This window comes from Bos indicus, chromosome 5 (assembly GCF_029378745.1).
Source record: "Bos indicus isolate NIAB-ARS_2022 breed Sahiwal x Tharparkar chromosome 5, NIAB-ARS_B.indTharparkar_mat_pri_1.0, whole genome shotgun sequence".
NCBI classification, from domain to species: Eukaryota; Metazoa; Chordata; class Mammalia; order Artiodactyla; family Bovidae; genus Bos; species Bos indicus.
In genome coordinates, this window is record NC_091764.1 from 40,082,652 (window position 1) to 40,107,728 (window position 25,077).

Consider the following 25,077-nt stretch of genomic DNA (forward strand, 5'->3'; position numbering starts at 1 on the left):
TTGCTTTACTATGGCTTATAAACCTTTGAAGGTCAGATATAGTCGTATTACTGTGAACAGGTCTCACAGTATCTAGCTCAGTGCTTTACAAAAAGATATTTGCAGAATAAATTAATAGGACAAGTTATAAACAGCTACTGACATAATTCAACTTAGATACATTAGTCTAGGATTCACTTAATAAGTTAGTATCACTTAATAAATTAAATATCACTTAATAAATATTGAGTGGTCACTGTTAATAAGCATTCAACCTGACTCAAGTATCCCACCTAATTAACTTATTTAATCCTAACAGCAAATGAACATGAAAGTGGATATTCTTTAGAAAATATTAGTGCTAAAGATGGAGAAGGTAACAATTAAGAAAACAAATAATACAAATCAGAGAAAAATCTAAAAATTTTACCAGTAAAAATATATGACATATTTATCATTTTATTGACATTTCAGAATTTGATAGATTAAAAAAAGAAATTACACATCTCTTTTAATCGGCTACACAATCCTCAGATTCTCTAGTTTTCACTTACACAGCATTTATATTCTCTCTGAATTATATCTTGACTTACTTTAGATATTACATTTGAATTACCAATTTTTATTTTAGTGCAGACCAATCTTTGGTTACTTGAATACTCTCTGGTCTTAATTGGATGAATGAAAATAATAGGTTTCTCAATATTGGTTTATCCTTCCTAATTTTAAGAAATGAATTTGAGTTAAATGTGGGTTCGAAATGTTCCACATATTTTGCTTTGATTGACTGATTTGTGGAAATATCTTCATGTGTATCAGCATATTTAAGTAATGAAAAGCATAAAAATACTGGAATTGTTGAATTATTGAAAAATATTTGGAGATGAATGATGTCTTAGCCCATTTAGACTGCTGTAACAGAATACCATAGACTGTGGCTTATAAACAACAGAAATTTATTTCTCACAATTCTGGAGGCTGAGAAGTCCAAGATCCAGGCACTGGCAGACTCAGTGTCTGGTAAAGCTCACTTCCTGGCTCATAGCTGGTGATGTTTTTGTTGGGTCCTCACATGGTGGAAGGGAAAAGAGCTTTCTAGTGCCTCTTCTATAAGGGCACTAATTCCATTTGAGAGGACATCAGTCATTAGGACTTAATCACTTTTCAAATGCTTCACCTCCACATACCATCACACTGGGAATTAGATTTCCACACACGAATTTTGAGGGGAAAAAAAACATTCAGATTTTAGCTTGTCACACTTAAGATGGGAATAGAAAGTTTTTTTTTTTTTTTAATATCTTAAATTCTCAATATATAAGCAAATAGAAGGGGAAAAAGTAGAAGTAGTGACAGATTTCCTCTTCTTGGGCTCTAAAATCACTATGAATGGTCACTGCAACCATGAAATCAGAAAATGATTGTTTCTTGGCAGGAAAGCTATGACAAACCTAGGCAGTGTCTTGAAAAGCAGAGACATTGCTTTGCCCAGAAAAGTCCTCATAGTCAAGACTATGGTCTTCTCAGTGGTCACGTATAGTTGTGAGACTTGGACCACAAAGAAGGCAGAATGTCAAAGAATTGAAGTCTTCAAACTGTGGTTCTGGAGAAGACTCATGAAAGTTTCTTGGACAGAAAGGGGATCAAACAAGTAAATTTTAAGAGAAATCAACCCTGAATACTAGTTGGAAGGATTGATGGTGAAGCTGAAGCTCCAGTATTTTAGTCATCTTATGCAAAGAGCCAATTCATTGGAAAAGTCCCTGATGCTAGGAAAGATTGAGGGCAGGAGAAGAGGGTGTCAGAGGATGAGATGGGTGGATGATATCACCAATGCAATGGACACGAACTTGGGCAAACTTTGGGAGATGGTGGCAAACAGGGAGACCTGGTGTCCTGCAGTCCATGGGGTTGCAAAGAATCAGACACAACTAGGCAACTGGACAATAACAACAATAATAATTTACATACAGTACACAATGGAAATACAGCTTTCCAGTTGATCATGGCTCAGCAGATAGTTTCTAAAGTCTGTGATTTCACAATAATAGAGCTTTACAATGTTTACCTAACTAAGCACCTTGACATAATCAAGGGGCTCTATGAAACCTAGTACTTTGAAAGGAAGATGGGGTAGATAACTTTTAAAGTTTCTTCAAATGATAGTAATAATAGAAACAGACACACTCTGTAATCCCATTAACAAACTGAAACAAAAACTGCTTTGAAATTTTACTTTGAATTACACATATCTGTACCAATTAACTTATATGCAGAGTACATCATGAGAAACGCTGGGCTGGAAGAAGCACAAGCTGGAATCAAGATTGCCAGGAGAAATATCAATAACCTCAGATATGCAGATGACACCACCCTTATGGCAGAAAGTGCAAAAGCCTCTTGATGAAAGTGAAAGAGCAGAGTGAAAAAGTTGGCTTAAAGCTCAACATTCAGAAAACGAAGATCATGACATCTAGTCCCGTCACTTCATGGGAAATAGATGGGGAAACAGTGGAAATAGAGTCAGACTTAATTTTTCTGGGCTCCAAAATCACTGCAGATGGTGATTGCAGCCATGAAATTAAAAGACACTTACTCCTTGGAAGGAAAGGTATGACCAACCTAGATAGCATATTGAAAAGCAGAGACATTACTTTGCCAACAAAGGTCTATCTAGTCAAGGATGGCATCAGCAGCTCGATGGACATGAGTTTGAGTGAACTTGGGGAGCTGGCAATGGACAGGGAGGCCTGGTGTGCTGCAATTCATGGGGTCACAAAGAGTCGGACACGACTGAGTGACTGAACTATATACTAAACTTTGTAAATTAAAATCTCAATGTCTTCTGTATAAAGAAAAGTTAGAATTCCAGTGGCCACCTATATCTAATTAATATAAAATTTCCATGATGATGAATATTTTCATTTATGGACAAAAAGATCTTGTGCACTGGAAGAAAGGAATTACATTTGAAACAAAAACAAACAAACAAAAGAAACAGGAAGCATCACCTCAAGAAAGAAGAGAATGTAAAAAAAACTTAATAAATTGTGGCTTTAGCTTCACAAAATTATAATTCCTCAAAGCAGATACTTTTTCCAGTAGTTACTGATAAATACAAAGCCTTTAATTACAAGTCCCAAAATATTTGAAGTTAAGAAACAATCCAAAGGAGTTTCTACTCACAGGAAAGCAAACATTAACATACCACCAAAATGTCACCAAGAAAAAATTATTATAGTAAATAAATAGCTCTAGGAAGCCCAACTGTATTTTTCTCTCCCTTTACATAAAGCGCCTAGCATTGATCCACTTATATTATGGAACATTTAACAAAATGAAGCCGAGCAGGGCCCTATGGACTCCTAGGCATGGAGTCCTTTTTGTCCCCCATTTCTTATAGGCAAGACTCCAGCTTCCATGACCTCTGAGTTCCAAAGGGCAGAGCAGTTGCTAATCAAGGGACAAGCATCCATGAATCCTTTTTCAGTTCAGTTCAGTTCAGTCTTGTCCAACTCTTTGCAACCCCATGGACTGAAGAACAGCAGGCTTCCCTGCCCATCACCAACTCTTGGAGCTTGCTCAAACTCATGTCCATCCAACTATCTCATTCTCTGCCGTTCCCTTCTCCCGCTGCCTTCAATCTTTCCAGGCATCAGAGTCTTTTCCAATGAGTCAGTTCTTTGCATCAGGTGGCCAAATTATTGGAGCTTCATCTTCTTGCCTGTAAGAAATGGGAGCAACTAATTCCCTTGGTTCTGTCTTGCCGCAGCAAAGATTTGAAGTGAGAGGTGAATTGGTGTTACAGCTCAATTTTATTAGGAAAAACAAAGGATAATACTCCCTCAAGGAGTGAGGGTGGGCCGACCCAAAATACAAGAGAAGAGAGGCTCAATCCTTCTAGGCTTCCTCCTTTTATACATTTGTCTCCTTCCCCCTGAACCTGCCCTGTGTAAGTTGGGTAGCCAGGAGGACTGTTTGTTTTACCTGAAGTCCTCACTCCTTTGTCCTATTTTTGTAGGCTTTTCCCTTCTTTGTCTTTTAGCCAGCACCATTTTGGGCTCCATTTTCCTATTCTAGCTACCTAACACATACATGACTACTGGAAAAACCATAGCTTTGACTAGATGGACCTATGTCAGAGAAGTAACATCTCTGTTTTTTAGTATGCTGTCTAGGTTGATCATAGCTTTTCTTCCAAGGACCAGGCATCTTTTAATTTCATGGCTGCAGTCACCATCTGCAATGACTTTGGAGGCCAAGAAAACAAGGTCTCTCACTGTTTCCATTGTTTCCCCATCTATTTGCCAAGAAGTGATGGGACCAGATGCCATGATCTTAGTTTTTTGAATGTTTAGTTTTAAGCCAACGTTTTCACTCTCCTTTTTCACTTTCATCAAGAGGCTCTTTAGTTCTTCTTCACTTTATGCCATAAGGATGGATGGTGTCATCCTTGAATCTGAGGTTATTGATATTTCTCCCAGTGAAGTGATAAAGGTGATGAGGTGATAAGAAATGATAAGGTGACAGGAAACCACCTTCAGTTCAGTTCTGTTCAGTCACTCAGTCACGTCTGAGTTTTTGCAACTCCATGAATCGTAGCACGCCAGGCCTCCCTGTTCATTAGCAACTCCTGGAGTTTACCCAAACTCATGTCCATCAAGTTGATGATACCACCCAGCCATCTCATTCTCTGTCATCCCCTTCTCCTCGTGCCCCCAATCCCATCCAGCATCAGGGTCTTTTCCAATGAGTCAACTCTTCGCATGAGGTGGCCAAAGTATTGGAGTTTCAGCCTCATCATCAGTCCTTCCAATGAACACCCAGGATTGGTCTCCTTTAGGATGAACTGGTTGGATCTCCTTGCAGTCCAAGGGACTCTCAAGAGTCTTCTCCAACACCACAGTTCAAAAGCATCAATTCTTCGGCACTCAGCTTTCTTCACAGACAAATTCTCACATCCATACATGACCACTGGAAAAACCATAGCCTTGACTAGATGGACCTTTGTTGGCAAAGTAATGGCTCTGCTTTTCAATATGCTATCTAGGTTGGTCATACCTTTCCTTCCAAGGAAAAAGTGTCTTTTAATTTCATGGCTGCAGTCACCATCTGCAGTGATTTTGGAGCCCTCAAAAATAAAGTCTGACACTGTTTCCACTGTTTCCCCATCTATTTCCCATGAAGTGATGGGACCAGATGCCATGATCTTCATTTTCTGGATGTTGAGCTCTAAGCCAACTTTTTCACTCTGCTCTTTCACTTTCATCAAGAGGCTTTTGAGTTCCTCTTCACTTTCTGCCATAAGGGTGGTGTCATCTGCATATCTGAGGTTATTGATATTTCTCCCAGCAATCTTGATTCCAGCTTGTGCTTCATCCAGCCCAGCGTTTCTCATGATGTACTCTGCATATAAGTTAACTAAGCAGGGTGACAATATACAGCCTTGACATACTCCTTTCCCTATTTGGAACCAGTCTGTTGTTCCATGTCCAGTTCTAACTGTTGCTTTCTGACCTGCATACAAATTTCTCAAGAGGCAGATCAGGTGGTCTGGTGTTCCCATCTCTTTCAGAATTTTCCACAGTTTATTGTGATCCACACAGTCAAAGGCTTTGACATAGTCAATAAAGCAGAAATAGATGTTTTTCTGGAACTCTCTTGCTTTTTCGATGATCCAGCAGATGTTGGCAGTTTGATCTCTGGTTCCTCTGCCTTTTCTAAATCCAGCTTGAACATCTGGAAGTTCACGGTTCACATATTGCTGAAGCCTGGCTTGGAGAATTTTGAGCATTATTTTACTAGAGTGTGAGATGAGTGCAATTGTGCGGTAGTTTGAGCATTCTTTGGCATTACCTTTCTTTGGGATTGGAATGAAAATTGACCATTTCCAGTCCTGTGGCCACTGCTGAGTTTTCCAAATTTGCTGGCATATTGAGTGCAGCACTTTCACAGCATCATCTTTCAGGATTTGAAATAGCTCAAATGGAATTCCATCACCTCCACTAGCTTTGTTCATAGTGATGCTTTCTAAGGCCCACTTGACTTTGCATTCCAGGCTCTAGGTGAGTGATCACACCATCGTGATTAACTTCGTTGTGAAGATCTTTTCTGTACAGTTCTTCTGTGTATCCTTGCCACCTCTTCTTAATATCTTCTGCTTCTGTTAGGTCCATACATTTTCTACCCTTTATCGAGCCCATGTTTGCATGAAATGTTTCCTTTGTATCTCTAATTTTCTTGAAGAGATGTCCAGTCTTTCACATTCTGTCATTTTCCTCTATTTCTTTGTACTGATCACTGAGGAAGACTTTCTTATCTCTCTTTGCTATTCTTTGGAACTCTGCATTCAGATGCTTATATCTTTCCTTTTCTCCTTTGCTTTTTGCTTCTCTTCTTTTCACAGCTATTTGTAAGGCCTCTTCAGACAGTCATTCTGCTTTTTTGCATTTCTTTTCCATGGGATGGTCTTGATCCCTGTCTCCTGTACAATGTCACGAATCTCCGTACATTGTTCATCAGGCACTCTGTCAGATCTAGTCCCTTAAATCTATTTCTCACTTCCACTGTATAATCATAAGGGATTTGATTTAGGTCATACCTGAATGGTCTAGTGGTTTTCCCTACTTTTTTCAATTTAAATCTGAATTTTGCAATAAGGAGTTCATGATATGAGCCAGAGTCAGCTCTCAGTCTTGTTTTTGCTGACTGTATAGAGCTTCTCCATCTTTGGCTGCAAAGAATATAATCAATCTGATTTCAGTGTTGACCTTCTGGTGATGTCCACGTGTAGAGTCTTCTCTTGTGTTGTTGGAAGAGGGTGTTTGCTATGACCAATGCGTTCTCTTGGCAAAACTCTATTAGCCTTTGTCCTGCTTCATTCTGTACTCCACTGGAGAATGGAATGGCAAACCACTTCAGTATTCTTGCCTTGAGAACCCCATGAACAGTATGAAAAGGCAAAATGATAGGATACTGAAAGAGGAACTCCCCAGGTTGGTAAGTCCCCAGTATGCTACTGGAGATCAGTGGAGAAATAACTCCAGAAAGAATGAAGGGATGGAGCCAAAGCAAAAACAATACCCAGCTGTGGACATGACTGGTGATAGAAGCAAGGTCCAATGCTGTAAAGAGCAATACTGCATAGGAACCTGGAATGTTAGGTCCATGAATCAAGGAAAATTGGAAGTAGTCAAACAGGAGATGGCAAGAGTAAACGTTGACATTATAGGAATCAGCAAACTAAAATGGACTGGAATGGGTGAACTTAATTCAGATGACCATTGTATCTACTACTGTGGGCAGGAATCCCTTAGGAGAAATGGAGTAGCCATTTCTCATGGTCAACAAAAGAGTCCAAAATGCAGTACTTGGATGCAATCTCAAAAACAGCAGAAGTATCTCTGTTCATTTCCAAGGCAAACCATTCAGTATTACGGTAATCCAAGCCTATGCCCTAACCAGTAATGCTGAAGAAGCTGAAGTTGAACGGTTCTATGAAGACCTATAAGACCTTTTAGAACTAACACCTAAAAAAATGTCCTTTTCATAATAGGGGACTGAAATGCAAAGGTAGGAAACCACCTTAGTCAAGATTAAAGGGACCACAGAGGCTTATCAAGATTAGGAGACCAGAACACCTAAGACCCAGCACACATCCTAATCTTATCAGCAATATCATCCTTTGAAACTTTGCAGAAGAAAAAAGCAACACTGTTACTGCTTGATCCTCACCACAAAGCCCTGCCTTACTACATAACCACAAACCTAAACAACATATTAAAGAGAGAGAGAGAGAGAGAGAGAGAGATAGACAACACTTAGACCATAAAGGTCTGTATAGTCAAAGCTATGGTTTTTCCAGTAGTCATGGAGAGACTTGAACCATAAAGAAGGCTGAGCACTGAAGAATTCATGCTTTTGAATTGTGGTGCTAGAGAAGAGTCTTGAGAGTCCCTTGGACAGAAAGGAGATCAAATCAGTCAATCCTAAAGGAAATCAGCCCTGAATATTCATTAGAAGGACTGATGCTGAAGCTGAAGCTCCAATACTTTGGTGACCTGATGCAAGGAGCTGACTCATTGGAAATGACCCTGATTCTGGTGAAATGGGAATCCGAGTTCTTGTTCATGGAGCCAACGAATGAACTTAACAAACACAAGCACTCTTGGTTGTAAGTGAATAGGATTTATTAAAGAGAAGAGAAGTACAAAGCTCTCAGCATAGATATTTAGAGGGGGTAAAGAGTCTCCCAGAAGTGGGACCTACAGCAGTCTTTATATTTTTAATTGGTGCATTTTTCACTGGCTCCTAGTCATTTTTAACCAATCAGTTTAAAGGTCAAGATGTTTAGCATGTTATGGCTTCTCTTGGTCCTCGGATTAAGTTGCCACCCTTTTTCATGCCTCTTGGCCATTTACAATGGATCAGGCATAAGGGTTTAAGATTAATGATCACCAGTTGTTTTTCCCTCAGACATATAGAAGTGAAATGAAGTGAAAGTGGCTCAGTCTTGTCCAACCCTTTGGGACTCCACGGACTATACAGTCCATGGAATTCTCCAGGCCATAATACTGGGGTAGGTAGCCTTTCCCTTCTCCAGGGGATCTTCTCAACCCAGGGATCAAACCCAGGTTTCCTGCATTGCAGGAGGATTCTTTACAGCTGAGCCAAAAGGGAAGCCCAAGAATACTGTACTGGGTAGCCTATCCCTTCTCCAGCGGATCTTCCCAACCCAGAAAATTGAACCAGGGTCTCCTGCATTGCAGGTGGATTCTCAGGCATATAGAACAGAAGTTAATTACTGCCCTTCCCTGGACGTGAATGCTAATAATTTATCAGACAAGGACACGCTCCAGGAATTCATGACAAAGGCTATAGCATTAGGCTAATGGATTGAGATATTTACTGAAAACAAGACTGAATGCCTAGCAATTTCTACTTCACTGGGAAAGACTGAGGGTAGGAGGAGAAGGGGGCAACAGAGGATGAGATGGTTAGATGGCATCACGTACTCAATACACCTGAGCTTGAGCAAACTCTGGGAAATAGTGAAGGATAGAGAAGCCTGGCATGCTGGAGTCCATGGTGTGGCAATGAGTTGGACACAACTTAGCAACTGAATAACAATTCCCTGGGGAGGGAGGAACAGTTCTTGAGGTGCTAGCCTACAGTGTTCCTCCTTTGCATGGCAGAGAAAATAAAGCCAGGCTTTCCTTCTCCTCCATAACTCTGTCTCCATATTTTTGTTCAGCTTCGGTGCATAGAGAGCCAAGATTTTGGCAGAAAAATAAAGAGCAAAATACAAATTAGAGCAAATTAAATTCTGAGTATGCTAATTTTAAATACTAGACCTCTACTCACTACTGATCTTCTTAAGACAGTCATATATTTCTGTATGCTTTAAATTCATTTAAGGTTTATAGGATAATTAGATACATTGAGCTACTATTAAGTTTATATAAGTGATTCATAACTGCACAGTCAAGAAGGTGATTCATTCAGGAACGACATCACTTTGCCAACAAAGGTCCACAGAGTCAAAGCTATGATTTTTCCAGTAGTCATGTATCAATGTGAAAGTTGGACAATAAAGAAGGCTGAGCACCAAAGAACTGATACTTTTGAATTGTGCTGTTGGAAAAAACTCTTGAAGAGTCCCTTGGACTGCAAGGAGATCAACTCAGTCAATCCTAAAGGAAATCAATCCTTGATACTCATTGGAAGGACTGATGCTGAAGCTGAACCTCCAATTCTTTGGCCACCTGATATGAAGAGCAGACTCATTAGAAAAGACCCTGATGCTGGGAAAGACTGAAGACAGGATGAGAAGGGGAAGACAGAGGATGAGATGGTTGGATGGCATCACCAACTCATTGAACATGAGTTAGAGCAAGCTCCGGGAGATAGTGAAGGACAGGGAAGCCTGGATTGCTGCAGTCCATGGAGTCGCAGAATTGGACACAACTCAGTGACTGAACAACAAAAATTTAATTTGATTTTTTGGTTTAAAATCTGACTATGCAACAATTATTTTTAGCCTTCTCTATCCAGAAACACAAGATTCATGTGTCACTTTCTTTGAGAATTAAAACCTGAACTTCTCCAACAGCCTACAGTAAAATGAAGCATTGTGTCTTCTTGTATCCCTCTAGCATTCTGAATTACCTCCTGATTATTTATATATTTATCTCCAATATGCCTTATTTTTGCTTTCTAAGTTGTTCTATTGTTCTAGGTATGGTGTGCATACTGAATAAATTGTTAATAAAAACGTTAATGGAGAAATTAGTTGGTTCTGTGCTTGACAGTGCTGGAACATGAAAGAAGGCTTTGGTAAAAATAGTAGGTTCATGCTGACTTTATGATGACAAAATATTTTAATATTTGGCAGAGACTACAAGCACTATCCTTTTGGTCTTCTCTTCTGCATTTATAAGTTTAGAGCCTTATGATTCTTCTGGTAAGGCCTTTTTCTAAGCCTGGTCCTTAAAATTCTCCAGCCATCTTTTCCCCTAACATAGTGGCCTAAGAGACCACATATGCCAAATTGCAAAGATGTGATATGAATAAATAAGCTTTTAGGTTGGAATAGATACTAAGATTGTTTATAACTGTTGTATAGTTTAACATGTCTGACTAATAAAGAAATGGTACCTTAAAAGGCGATGCTGCTAAAAATTCAAAACTCACCCTAAAGTGTAAGACAAGAGTATATGGTCAGATTGTGAGCAGTGGGGAAGATGATATTGGATACTAGAAAGACTTTGATTCATGTTCAGTTCAGTTTAGGCATTCAGTCATGTCCAACTCTTTGCGACCTCATGAACTATAGCATGCCAGGATTCCCTGCCCATCACCAATACTCCCAGAACTTGTTCAAACTCATGTCTATCCAGTCGGTGAGGCCATCCAGCCATCTCATCCTCTGTTGTCCCCTTCTCCTCCTGCCTTCAGTCTTTCCCAGCATCATCAGGGGATAAGGACAAGACAAACATGTCTTCTGCTCTTGTCACCTCTGTTGAATATTTTACTCAGATCAGATCAGATCAGATCAAATCAGTCGCTCAGTCGCAACCAAAGAAGTTAAACACACACACACACAACTCACAAACAGATTGTAAAGGAAGAAGTAAAACTATCTCTATTTCTCTATTTGCAAATGACATAATCTTATATGTAGAAAATCTTTAGAAATTCACTAAAAAACTAGAATTAATAAATGAGCTTATCAAGGTTGCAAGATACAAGATAAATATACAAATGTGAATTAAACTTCATGAAAATGAAATTTAAACAATTACATTTATAATAAATGTAGAAGAATAACATACTTAGGAATAAATTAACAGAAGTGTAAAAATTTTACATTGAAAATTACAAAACATTGTTTAAGAAGCTGCTGCTGCTGCTAAGTCGCTTCAGTCGTGTCTGACGCTGTGCTACCCTATAGACGCAGCCCACAAGGCTCCCCCATCCCTGGGACTCTCCAGGCAAGAACACCAGAGTAGGTTGCCATTTCCTTCTCCAATGCATGAAAGTGAAAGGTGAAAGTGAAGTCGCTTAGTCGTGTCTGACTCTCAGCGACCCCATGGACTGCAGCCCACCAGGCTCCCCCGTCCATGGGACTTCCCAAGCAAGAGTACTGGAGTGGGGTGCCATTGCCTTCTCCATTTAAGAAGCTAAATAAGACCGAAAACAAGGATGCTCATCTTGTGTTTGTGGATCAGAAGATTTAATGACTTTAAAATATGATATTCCCCAAAGTGTTCTACAGATTGAATGTGATCTCTTTCAAGATCCCATCTGGCTTTTGCAGAATTTAACAAATCAATCCTAAAATTAATATGGAAATCCAAAAGACCCAGAATAGTCAAAAGATAGTGAAAAAAAATAAGAAAGTTGAATTAACAGTTCCAAATTTTATTTACTATGAAGTGACAATAATCAATATAGTGTAATCTGGTATAATGATAGAAATATAAAACAACTGAATAGAATTCTGAGTACAGAAATAAACCTTTACCTTTATGTTCACTTGATTTTGAAAAGAGTGTTATGGTATTGCATTTTATAAGAAATAAACATTTAGCTTTTCAGATGGCCAAAATATACATTTCTCATGTCTTTTTCCACAGTTCTTGGCTCATAGCTCCCCAAACGACTGAAATTCCCAAAGTGTTGATTACAGGTGTCTTTTGATACATTAACGAGGTGACTTTTTGAAAGCATCTAAGAATGAGGACTGATTGGGCTTCCCTGGTGGCTCCAGAGGTTAAAGTGTCTGCCTGCAATGCAGGAGACCTGGGTTTGATCAGTGGGTCGGGAAGATCCCCTGGAGAAGGAAATGGCAACCCACTCCAGTATTCTTGCCTGGAGAATTCCATGGATGGAGGAGCCGGTGGGCTACAGTCCACGGTGTTGCAAAGAGTAGACACGACTGAGTGACTTCACTTTCAAGAATGAGGACTGATTGCTGAAGGAGCCAATAATGTGATTAAAGGGTTGGAATCTGATCCTATCTCAGGGGAAATAGCACCAAAATTTAGTTGAATTCTTGAATACCCTGGTGTCTGGAGAACTGCTTGTTTTACAAGATCTATTTCAAATATTTTTAAATAAATAATCATAATAATGGAATCTCAATACTCTCCAGACTCTAAGGAATACATTTAGGAGTGAAACAGCAGATTTATTTTAAAATGTCAAAGTTTACAATATGCTGAAAATTACATTTTTGCAACTGTTTAAACTTATGATGAGTTTGTAAGTCATTTCATAAGTATATGAGAGAATATTTACTTTAAAAAATTCTTTAGGGGGTAATTAAAGAAAAAGGTTTGAAAACCACTCATCTAAACCATTACCTCTTACCAAAGTCACTGCAATATCTTCTAGTATTCTTCCTGTTTGGCAGCCATTCCTCACTTAAAAATATTTTCAAAACATTTCAGCCAGTACGGCAGAAATGAGCACAATATTATAAAGCAATTATCCTTCAATTAAAATTAAATAAATTAAAAAAAAAGAAAATTGGAGTCAGAATGCTGCTGCTGCTGCTAAGTCGCTTCAGTCGTGTCTGACCCTGTGTGACCCCATAGACGGCAGCCCACCATGCTCCCCCGTCCCTGGGATTCTCCAGGCAAGAACACTGGAGTGGGTTCTATTTCCTTCTCCAGTGCATGAAGGTGAAAAGTCAAAGTGAAGTCGCTCAGTCTTGTCCGACTCTTAGCGACCCCATGGACTGCAGCCTACCAGGCTCCTCCATCCACGGGAGTTTCCAGGCAAGAGTACTGGAGTGGGGTGCCATTGCCTTCTCAGGAGTCAGAATGATAGTGCTTAAATACAAAAATTCAATCAGGTCACTATTAATACAATGCAGTGGCTTCTCATTGTCTTTCCTTGTGAGCTTTTCCAGTGACTGTTGTCACTGCTGCCTTACCACCATCCCCTGGAAACTGAACTATAAGACATCTGAGCCTCATGTCTCTGGGCCCTTTCTCAAATTCTTTCCCCTTCCTGATTCATTCTCACTCCCTTCCTCCACTTTCCCTCCTTCCACCATCTGCCCTTCTCCTTTTCATAATCAACTCCTGATCATCACTCTGGTCTCAGTTCTGAAATCAGCTGTGTCAGAAAATACTCCTCAGTCCTCCAATTATGCGTCAGAAATCCCCTTAATCTGTTGGCATAGCACATGACTTCAGATTTACAAACAGAATTTATAATGGAAGCCAAAACTTACTTGCTTACCTTGTTTTGGCTCCTTGAATCCTCGTATTTTAAATGGTCAAATGTTTGCATGGTGGTATTTTTTGTTTTCTTATTTCTCCAGCTGATTTCTGACCCAAGTTTATAGACATATAAAGGTATCTTTCTAAAACAAGACCAAATGTGCAAATCTAGTAATAGGAGAAGATGGGCTAAGGCTAACTCCTAATTATTTCCTCATGCTCTGACTTGAAAGAAATCCTCACCCTTTAGTATTCAAAATATACCACACTTCCACCAACAGTTTTTCTACTTTTATTTAAATTAGGTGACAATCTACAGAAAAAAAGATAGTTATCTATCATTTAGCACTAAGGCTCTAGTGCCTAGCATAGAATCTCATATATAGTGTGTGTTCAATAAATTGATACTAGATGAATGAATGAAATCAGAACAAGACAATAAACATGAGTGATTTCTGATTCGTTAATTGTTGAAAATAGTTTTGAGGTCATATGTGCCTTGGATTGAGCTTTCAATTTACTTTTTTACTAACATTTTCTGTGTGGGTAGGGCAATTCAACAAGGACTCAGACTCAGTTTCTTAGGCTACTCTCATTTGCCACTCAAAACGGAACCATTGTTTTGAATCTGAATGAGTGCATTCATTTGGAATCTTATCTAACTCTGCTTTTCCCCTGTCTTAGGGTCAGTTGTTTGGACAGTTCAATTTTTTTCAAACCTGACTTTGCTCCTGGTATCCCTTGTAACACAACGCACAAGTTAAGGCAAAACAGAAAAGTTCAGCAAGAAATTCTAAAACTCAATTTTTCACATATATTTTCCCCATTAAGCTGAAAAAGTACTCAGAGATATCATGAACTACAGGTAAGTTTGAAGACAGAGTAATGTTTACAACAACACAATGGAGAAAAGATACTGCAACGAATCAAGCTGTTATTAAAGAACTTCAGTAACTACTCAGTGAAATCACTGAAAAACTGACAGATATTAGATCAAATTCTCTTCAAAAACTGTGTGAAAGAAAGTGTTAGTCGCTCAGTTGTGTCCAACTCTTTGCAGCCCCACAGACTGTATCCTGCAAGGCTCCTCTGTCCATGGGATTTTCCAGGCAAGAATACTGGAATGAATTGCCATTAACTTCTATATGGGGTCTTCCTGACCCAGGGATCAAATCTGGGTCATCACACTGCTGATGGATTCTTTAACATCTGAGCTACCTGGGAAGCTCATGAGAATTATCTTCCAGGAGGAAACCGAGTGACTTAAAAAAACAAATTTAGAAGGTTATGAAAATTAATAAAGGATGATTTGACAGTAGTTTGGGAGACTTATAAGAACAGAATTAATGAAATAGCATTTGAATCTTTATATGAAGTTTTTAGGCAAAAGCAGAGAATATTTTTTTCAGTGAGAAAGGAAGCAGACATATTACTTATGTTACCTAAACACAGGGACACAAAAAACTGCCTTCTGAGTTATTTTACAACATTTGTTTTATCAATTAAATTTCAAATTTTATAAAAATGTCATAATGACATGAATTTTTGTGGCATCTTAATTTTAATAGTATTAAAAAGGGGGAAATGTGCCATTTGGAGATGAAAAAAATATTATGCAAAAAAAGATGTGATTTACAATATATCAATAAACATTTTTGGATAAATAAAGTGAAACCTAAGAAATGTGATAAAAAGCTTGAAAACCAAGCAACAATCCTACCTTGTATAGAAAGAACAGTGGTCCCAGATAGAGTTGGCCTAGATTAAAAATTTAATATTTCTACCCAGTCTCATGGCATTTATGAAGCCAACTTTTCTGAATCTGTTTCCTCATCTATGAAATGGTAACAAAAAAATCTTTCATACCAATCTTAGGAATAGCTGAGAAAGGTGTGTGTATGTGTGTGTGTGTGTATATATATATATGTATATATATATATTTATGCATATATATTTATATATATACATACACATAACAATTTTACAAATTAAAGCTTAATTTAATTAAAATGATCATATAGTTATGTAGCAAGACTAACCCCAGAGAGTATAAGATGTGAAATGTTAAAGTCACATGTCCTAGGGGGCTCACAAAATGTTGAACTTCCTTTTTGACTCATTCTTTCATCTGAATATCTGATCTTTTGTAAAATATTATTTAAAGCATTTACACATGCATGCAAATGCACACACACAGGCACTGCACATACACACACACACACACATATTTGTTAGGGCTTTCATCAATAATGCACTGGAAAAGCAAAGAGCATAAGAAGGAAAGAAAAAAGTGAAAATGAATGCATGCAAATTAAAGACCAAGTCATGTCTATTTCTAAGTCCTGTTTTTGCAAAAGTATTTGTTGATACACCAGGTACATCCAAGCTCTGTTAGTACCTTTCACTAAGAGCTTGGTCTGAAAAGCTCCAATTTCCACCCCCAATACAAGTCTATTTTTTTAAAATTCAAGTACAGTTGATTTTCAATATTATATTATCTTTAGGCATACTGCATAGTCATTCGATAGTTTTACAGATTATACTCCATTAAAATTATTACAGAATAATGGCTGTGATTTCCTGTGCTTATATACATATATCTTTCTTGCATATCTATTTTATATATAATAGTTTGTGTCTCTTAATCCCATACTCCTATCTTGCTCCTCCTGCCTTCCCTCTCCCCACTAGTAAAAACTTGTTTGATTTTATAGCTATGAGTCAGTTTCTGTTTTCCTAATATTAAAATATTCATTTGTTATTTTTTAGATTCTTCATAAAGTGATATTATAAAGCATTTATCTTTCTCTGACATTTTTCTGACTTTCTCTGACATATACACTAGGTTCATCCACATTGCTGTAAATGGCAGAATTTCATTATTTTTAAAGGCATAATATTCCATATATACAAGGTCTCCCCAGTGGCTCAGTGGGAAAGGATCTGCCTGCAGTGCAGGAGACACTGGTTTGATTCCTGGGTCAGGAAGATTCCCTGGAGGAGGTCATCACAACCCACTCCAGTATTCTCCCCTGGAGAATCCCTGGAGAATCCCATGGACAGAGGAAGTTGAAGGGATATGGTCAATAGGATCACAAAAGTCGGACACGACTGAAGCAGCTCAGTGCACATTCCATATGTATATACATAGGTGGCTTCCCTGGTGGCACCTCAGATGGTAAAGAGTCTGCCTATAATGCGGGAGACCTGGGTTCTATCCCTGGGTCGGGAAGATTCCCTGGAGAAGGAAATGGCAATCCACTCCAGTGCTCTTGCTTGGAAAATCCCATGGACGGAGGAGCCTAGTAGGCTACAGTCCATGGGGTCGCAAAGAGTCGGACATGACTGAGCGATTTCACTTCTCTTCACTTCATATATACATACATACACACACACATATATCCATCCATCTGTCAATGGACACTTGGGTTGTCTCTATATCTTGACTGTTGTAAATAGTACTGTTATGAACACTGGGGTGTATGTATCATTTTAAATTAGTATTTTTGTTTGTTCCCAGGAATTATACACCCAGGAGTTGTATACCCAGGACTGATATTGCTTGATCATATAGTTGCTCTATTATTAGTTTTCTGAAGAGCAGTCTATGCAAAGCTTTTGGAAATGACTTTGTAGCAAATCAGTTTCACTGCCTAATAAATACAATCCTAAGCAGAGTTCCAACTGGAATATTTCCCTCTTATGTTCTACATAAGTGATCTAGATGAATGATGTCTAGATCAATGGTCTAGATATTCTTGTTGAAGGCAATTGAAATGGATATAACCATTAACACTGAGTTTATCATCCTTATGCCAAAAAGAGAGGGTATTTTAAAGCTAAAAATGAAAAATAATAAAATGGGAGACTGGTTTTGGTTTGCTGCTGCTGCTGCTAAGTCACTTCAGTCGTGTCCAATTCTGTGTGAACCCATAGACGGCAGCCCACCAGGCTCCCCCGTCCCTGGGATTCTCCAGGCGAGAACAATGGAATGGGTTGTCATTTCCTTCTCCAATGCATGAAAATGAAAAGTGAAAGTGAATTTACTCAGTCGTGTCCGACTCATAGCGACCCCATGGACCACAGCCTACTAGGCTCCTCTGTCCATGGGATTTTCCAGGCAAGAGTACTGAAGTGGGGTGCCATTGCCTTCTCTGTGGTTTTGGTTTAATGCAGTGATATTGCAAAGATTAGTAGCCTCATCCACAACTCCCATTAACAAATTTGTTTAGTTGTTTAGTTGCTAAGTCATGTCCAACTCTGCAATCCCGTGAACTGCAGCCCACCAGACTCCTTATCCATGGGATTTTCCAGGCAAGCATACTGGAGTGAGTTGCCATTCCTTCTTCAGGGGATCTTCCTGACACAGGGATCAAACCTTCGGCTCTTGTGTCTCCTGCTGTGGCAGGCGGATTCTTTACCACTGAGCCACCAGGGAAGTCCCTACTTAACTCCAATTAATAAATGCTTTCAAATCAACTGGTATATATTTGTACCAACTATAATCTCATAGATCACTGAAGAATACAAAACTATCTATCTTATTTATTTAGATACGAACCTACTCCAGACAAGCTCGTATTCTGATATCATCACTTTGGATAATTTTATGTCAGCTGAAATGGGAACAATAATTGATTCAGACTGTGTTTCTGAATCATGTGAAAGCTTCTTCTAAAATACAAAGCATAATCAAGGAATAGATTGGAGGCTTTAACAATTCCATTCTTTTTTATGATTCATAAAGAAGCAAAGCTTTATTTGCTATTCACTTCTTTTACCCTCCTTTTACTGCACTCTTTCTGGGGAGCCCTGTATGACATTGTTTGAGATATAGCTAATGCAACAGTTGAAAAGTATTGAATCAATTCAGAGAAAAAAATAATTCTGGACAAGTTCTCAGAAACTTTAAGCTGACAGTCTTTTAAAAATAAGAAATGAACAATTAGATGTGTTGTGTGTTGATTTCAAAATGAACAGTATAGGAAAGCATCCACAGAAACAATGTTCAGAAAAAAATGTGCAAGTTGTGGGGTACTTTTGTATAAAACACAATTTAATTTGAATAGGAATCAATGAGCAGCTTTTATTCTTTTTTAAACTTTTAATTTTGTATTGGAGTATAGCCAGCCAACAATGCTGTGATGTTTTCAGATGGACAACAAAGAACTCAGCCATACCTATACATGAATCCATTCTCCCCCAAACTCCCCTCCCCTCTAGTCTGCCACATAACTTTGAGCAGTTTCCTGTGAAAAAGCAGCACTTATAATGCTAAAGTTGTTCCATTCAGCTCAGTTGCTCAGTTGTGTCCAACTCTACGACCCCATGTACTGCAGCACACCAGGCTTCACTGTCTTATCATTAACATCTTCTGTCATCCCCTTCTCCTCCTGACTCTTTCCCAGCATTAGGGTCTTTACTAATGAGTCATCAGGTGACCAAAATATTGGAGCTTCAGCTTCAACATTAGCCCTTCCAATGAATATTCATGATTGATTTCCATTAAGATTGACTGGTTTGATCTCTTTGCACTCAAGGGACTCTCAAGAGTCTTCTCCAACATCACAGTTCAAAAGCATCAATTCTTGGGCTCAACTTTCTTTATGGTCCAACTCTCACATCCATACATGACTACTGGAAAAACCATAGCTTTGACTATATGGACCTTTGTTGGTAAAGTGATGTCTCTGCTTTTTAATACGTTGTCTAGGTTTGTCATAACTTTTCTTTCAAGGAAGAAAAGCTGTAAGCATCAACAAATACATAACTTTAAAACCACTCTGCAGAGTTGAATGGTTGATTGACTGATTCTTTACTGATTTATATATATTTCCCACTAAGAGAGTACTCTGTATCTCACAGAGGTAAAAATAGAGATGTTCTTCCTAATTTGAGTTTGTTTTACTTTGATTGTACATGATCTGAAAATCAGGCTGAAAATTTGTTTGAAATTCTTTATTTAATACTACAAATCATCATTAGGTATTAATAATTATTTCAAAAATATTTATAAAGTTACCTCTGTTTCCTTTCATAAATCCCAACTAAGAGTAATTATTAGTATTTGTGGAACAAGAGTATAGATGGATAGATGGCAACTCATAGAAAAAGAAGTGATTTTTCTCCTTTATAATTGTCCCTACTATCTTTTTTCTTTTTCAGATGCTCTAGATTCTGAATGTACTACAAAGCCATGATATAAATATATATAGTTCAATTCAGTACAACTTAAGTAGGAACTTTATCTTTAAGAAGCCCTAAAGACTTACTGGCTACCAGACATGTAATACATCCAGCAAAAGCCTTGAAAAAAATATAGGTTAATCAGAAAACCCTCTTTAAAATATTCTTTCTTCTTTGTATTATATTTGAATATCTTTTAAAGAAAACTATGTGTGGTCAGATTAGTGTTTTTCATAAATTCCAAAATAGCATTTTAATCTCTTGACTCAGTCAAAACAGGTGAGCTCTATATGCTAACTCTCATAATTTATTCACATATTTATTTGTTCATCATATATGCTTTGGTACTTCCAAAAGGACTTTATTACAGCTTACATAGTCAATGAAGATTTTAGCACAGTGATAGAAGAATGAGATCCCAATATGAAGGATGTCATGTAGACTTGCTTAGGGGACATTACTTGTTAATTGAATGGTATTATAATGCAGAATAAATAAAAAGTAAAATCTCTAACATTGAATACTAGGAAAAATTTTGATGTTACAGAAATGTCATTGTGAAAAAAATAATTTAAAAGAATATTAGATGCATTCTTCATGTACAAATTCTTATCTTAAATTCTGATGTCAAATTGTAGCTGTATGAATTCATTCTATCAGGCATAAAGCTTCTTCTCCAATGACAATATATCTGTTGAATTGAGAAGTTGAGAAGCTCTGGAGAAACAGCTCACTCCTTCAGGCTGTAATTCTACTGCTCCCTTTTTAGGAATGTTCCTCTGACATGAATAGTAAGATATAATTCTAGTTGTTATTCACATTATTAAGTCACTGCTTTTAAATTTTTCCCTAAGATCTTTGAGAACATTAAAATTGAAATGATATTTAGTTCCCATTTTTAGCTGGCATAAATAATAAGTCACTCAATGCTTGAAAGTGACACAGATGAAAGATGGAATAGCCACTAGTAAATTCAATTTTCATTCTGAAATATGCATGTAAAAAACAAAAGTGAGAGCTTTAGCAGATCTAAATTACTTTGTTATAAATATTGGGAAAAAACTGCTTTTGGGGGGGATGATACATAGGAAGAAAGTAAGTGAATATTTAAATTTATAAGGAAACTTAATTGGAAGCATTTGAATTTGAGTTGTTAACATTCTCACTCCCAATCTTTTCTCTTTTTTTTTGGTCAATTATTGGTAGATTCACTCTCATTTTATATCAATTATAAAATATCCATACATTTTTCTAACTTCTATTACAGTGCCAGTGCTAAAGTAATCTCTTCTATCATCTATATAGTGGATCTTTTCCATTGATTTATTTGCTGAATTCATGTTATTTAGATAGGGCTATAAAACTATCACATAATTCAGTTTCCCCAGTTAACTCAATCCGTGTAGAATTATTTTGACTGCCTATTTGGAATACTTGATTTCCATTCTACTCAAATGCACTTTTGATGTGTTTCTTTAGAACTCAAGTTTAGCCACTCTATTCTTAACAAAGTAATAAATAGGTAGCTATATTTCTTTGTAATTTGTCTCATACACAATTATGCATTGCACAAAGACTCAATACTAAGTTTTTTTAAAAAACTAATCACCTATATTGACACATATATGACAAAGATATAATTTTTATGCAAAAATAAAATGTTGGATTTTATTAACACATTTTAAATATTTATTGTTATTCCAATGATAACATTTAAATAAATGTGCATGTTGGTATACCCATTTCTCTCTTTAAGTTATATGTTATTCTGTCAACAAAACACATTAAAAAAGTAATTTTACTTTGAAACAGGTAGTAATATCTACAGGCAATTTTAACAAATTTGTGCTCTTTATTCTCCCTATTTTACTCATTGTTAGGCACTATGATTGTCATTATTTTTCTCCATGTAGCATCTATAACATTTCTATATTTTGCTGGGCCAATTTAATCCTAACCAGCCTCCCATATGAGCAATAGAAATTCATACAACCTCTATTTCAACTTTAACACATTTACTCGTGTTTCTTCCTCAGTTATAAACTACAGAAAGTTTTGTTTTTAAGTCATATAAATATAACACTTATTTCAGCACATCAATTGATGCATGACTAGCTCTTTTAAGGAAGAATTAAGTTTATATTGATATTTAGCATGTCTCAAGGGGTGCCCATTTCCTTGTCAATGCTCATGAATGATATCTTCCAACATTATAGCTCTGTGGCTAAGATCTAAGAGTTTGACATGTTTTGAATCACAGAGAAGGAGTTTTCTTTCATTGAAATTTATTTTCTTAAGAATCATTCTTTAGATAGATAATTTAAAGTCGCAAAAGCAATTCATTAAAAAAAATTTCCACTGAGCTAAGAAATTAATTTCATGAGGAACATTACATCTGAATTAAGAATTCTATAATTAAGGGGAAAATTGCTGAAGTTTTTTTTATTATTTTTGAATTTTTAACCATGTATGCTTTGAAGCTTGTTTTTCTATAGGTAGGTATGTCTGAATAGAAGGCTGTTAAACTGTAAAATTCAATCATTAGAAACTCAGTTTTCAGCTGCAAAAATTAAGGATTAGTCACCATTATTATATGAACTCTTCTATAATTTCATGTTATCTTAGATGAGGGACAAGATAGACAAATTCTAAATAATCTTCCTTTTGGATTACTAAAAATATTTTCTTCATTACTGTATGAAGCATCTATTTAAGTTAAATCTAAATAAAAGGAGGCATTAATTTATAGGAGTTAACATTTCCATAGGTGAGAGCTATATTCTACTGCAATAAAAAAAAAGAAAATTACTAGATTTATTATTGTTTGCACATAGCAACTTCAGAATAATCACTGTGCTAAAGAATTTTCTTTTTTCCTCCAGAAATGATTAAAATATGTCATTTATTTAAAAATCAACAGAATTTGGCATTCATGCTCTTCTGCAAAGGTCTCATCCAAATATATCCATGTAAACATTTGGCCATGTTTTCTCTCTTCTAGCTGAGTGTTCTGGCACAAATAACCAGTTCTCTCAATATCTTTGTTATTATTTCTGCTTAGTCTTACTCCCCTAAGAATTTTATTATGTACTCAACATCTTAAGTTCCAAAGAAAAATGCACAATTTCAGGTCATCTTTAATAAATGATATAAAGCCAGAGTCAACAAGACACATTCTTTTTGGCTTGGATCTCTGGTTATGTTGTAGGTCACTTATTTCTAAATATACAGTTTTATATATTTTGTCAATTATTATAGCTCCATCACTGAGTCATGTCCAACTCTTTGTGACCCCATGGACTATAGTCTTCTAGGCTCCTTTGTCCATAGGATTTTCCAGGCAGGAATACTGGAGTGAGTGGCCATTTCCTCCTCTAGGGAGTCTTTCTGACTCAAGGATTCAACCCTCATTGCCTGGATCTCCTGTGTTGGCAAGTGGATTCTTTACCACTGAGCCAACTGGGAAGCCATAGTGGCTCTATTATCATAGTTATTAACATTATAATATGTTTATATAGCTATGAATATGTAATGGAATCCACTCACTGATGTTTTAACTATGCAATGTGGGAGACCTGCGTTCGAGTCCTGGGTTGGGAAGATCTGCTGGAGGAGAGCATGGCAACCCTCTCTAATATTTTTGCCTGGAGAATCCAAATGGACAGAAAGAGCCTGGCAGGCAACAGTCCACGCAGTCACAAAGAGTCAGACATGACTGAGTGACTAAGCACAGCACACAACATTTCTACTGTCTAACTATAGTCCATTTCACTATTACTATTATGAATTAATTATGTGAGTAAAGAAGACCTTATTATCAATACATTAATGATAAATATTCACAAACTATTCACAATATATCAGGCAATGTGCTAAATGCTGGGGATATGGACATAATCAGAACAAATGTTCCCACAGAGTCTGAAAATATGTTGAATATAATTTAAAATTATTTAAAATAATTTAAAATATTTTCATTATTTTTATGCCTACTGTTGACATAACAACATCTGCATAAGACAAAATTTTTCTTTTCTTAAAATAGCCACAGCATGTTTTCTTGACAGAATATTTGTTGAAGTTTTAAATCACCAAATGTTTTTACATTAATTTTCTAATTAACAATGGGGAAAAAAAAATTCTGTTCATTCCAATCACCTGAACTTGCCATTTCAACAGTCTTTGTAAAAAATTACTATAAAATACACTCACTGATTGGTAGAAGTGGTAAGGAAGGGGCTTCGAGTTGGAAAGATAACTAAATCCTGGTAGTTCCCTAAGGACATGTTCCCTAAGGCATATATCAAAATTGATCTCTCTGAGAGGTTGGCATTTTTGACATGACAATCAAATCTCCAGCTACAGTCATATTTTAGGTCCAGCTACATCCCAACTCATCCTTCCTATCATTTACTTGTACAGCCTAGAGTCACATGATGTCATATCCTTCCCAAAAATCTCTTTTTCTTAACTAGTTTGATCTTTGACACTATTTTGCAATAGCTTTAAATGAAGTTTTCACATGAGTAATGAAGTTATTAAAAGAATAATCTATAAAAATATCACTATGTTTTACTACTGAAACTAGTATAATATTATAAATCAACCAAAATTCAAAGAAAAGAAGAAAATATCTACTACTACAAGATTCATCTTGCATTTGATATGTACAATTAACATAACAAACGTTCTACTCAAAATCTATTCATTTGATAGTGTGACTTAAACAATAGTGTCTTAGAACTAATAAAATGTGGTAACAGTAATTCATGTGAATATTCATTATATACAGACTTATTGAACACCCACTTTGTTCATGGCACTGTACTAGACACTGGGAATGCATGTGCCCTTTCTATTTTTCACTCATATACAGAAGACTCCCCTGGTTAATATCAGTTTTCCTCCTGAAGGAGGTAAGGAGAAAAAGGTTCTAAAAGCATATCTTTCACCATTACTATTCAACATAGTTTTGGAAGTTTTGGCCACAGCAATCAGAGCAGAAAAAGAAATAAAAGGAATCCAAATTGGAAAAGAAGAAGTAAAATTCTCACTGTTTGCAGATGACATGATCCTCTACATAGAAAACCCTAAAGACTCCACCACAAAATTACTAGAGCTAATCAATGAATATAGTACAGTTGCAGGATATAAAATCAGCACACAGAAATCCCTTGCA

At 36.9% G+C, this 25,077-nt stretch overlaps 1 protein-coding gene across 4 annotated transcripts in view; it reads right to left on the reverse strand.

Annotated features, from left to right (window-relative positions):
• The window catches only part of CNTN1 (contactin 1), a 404,757-nt gene that overhangs the window by 225,145 nt on the left and 154,535 nt on the right, over positions 1–25,077 (reverse strand). The window lies entirely within an intron of this gene.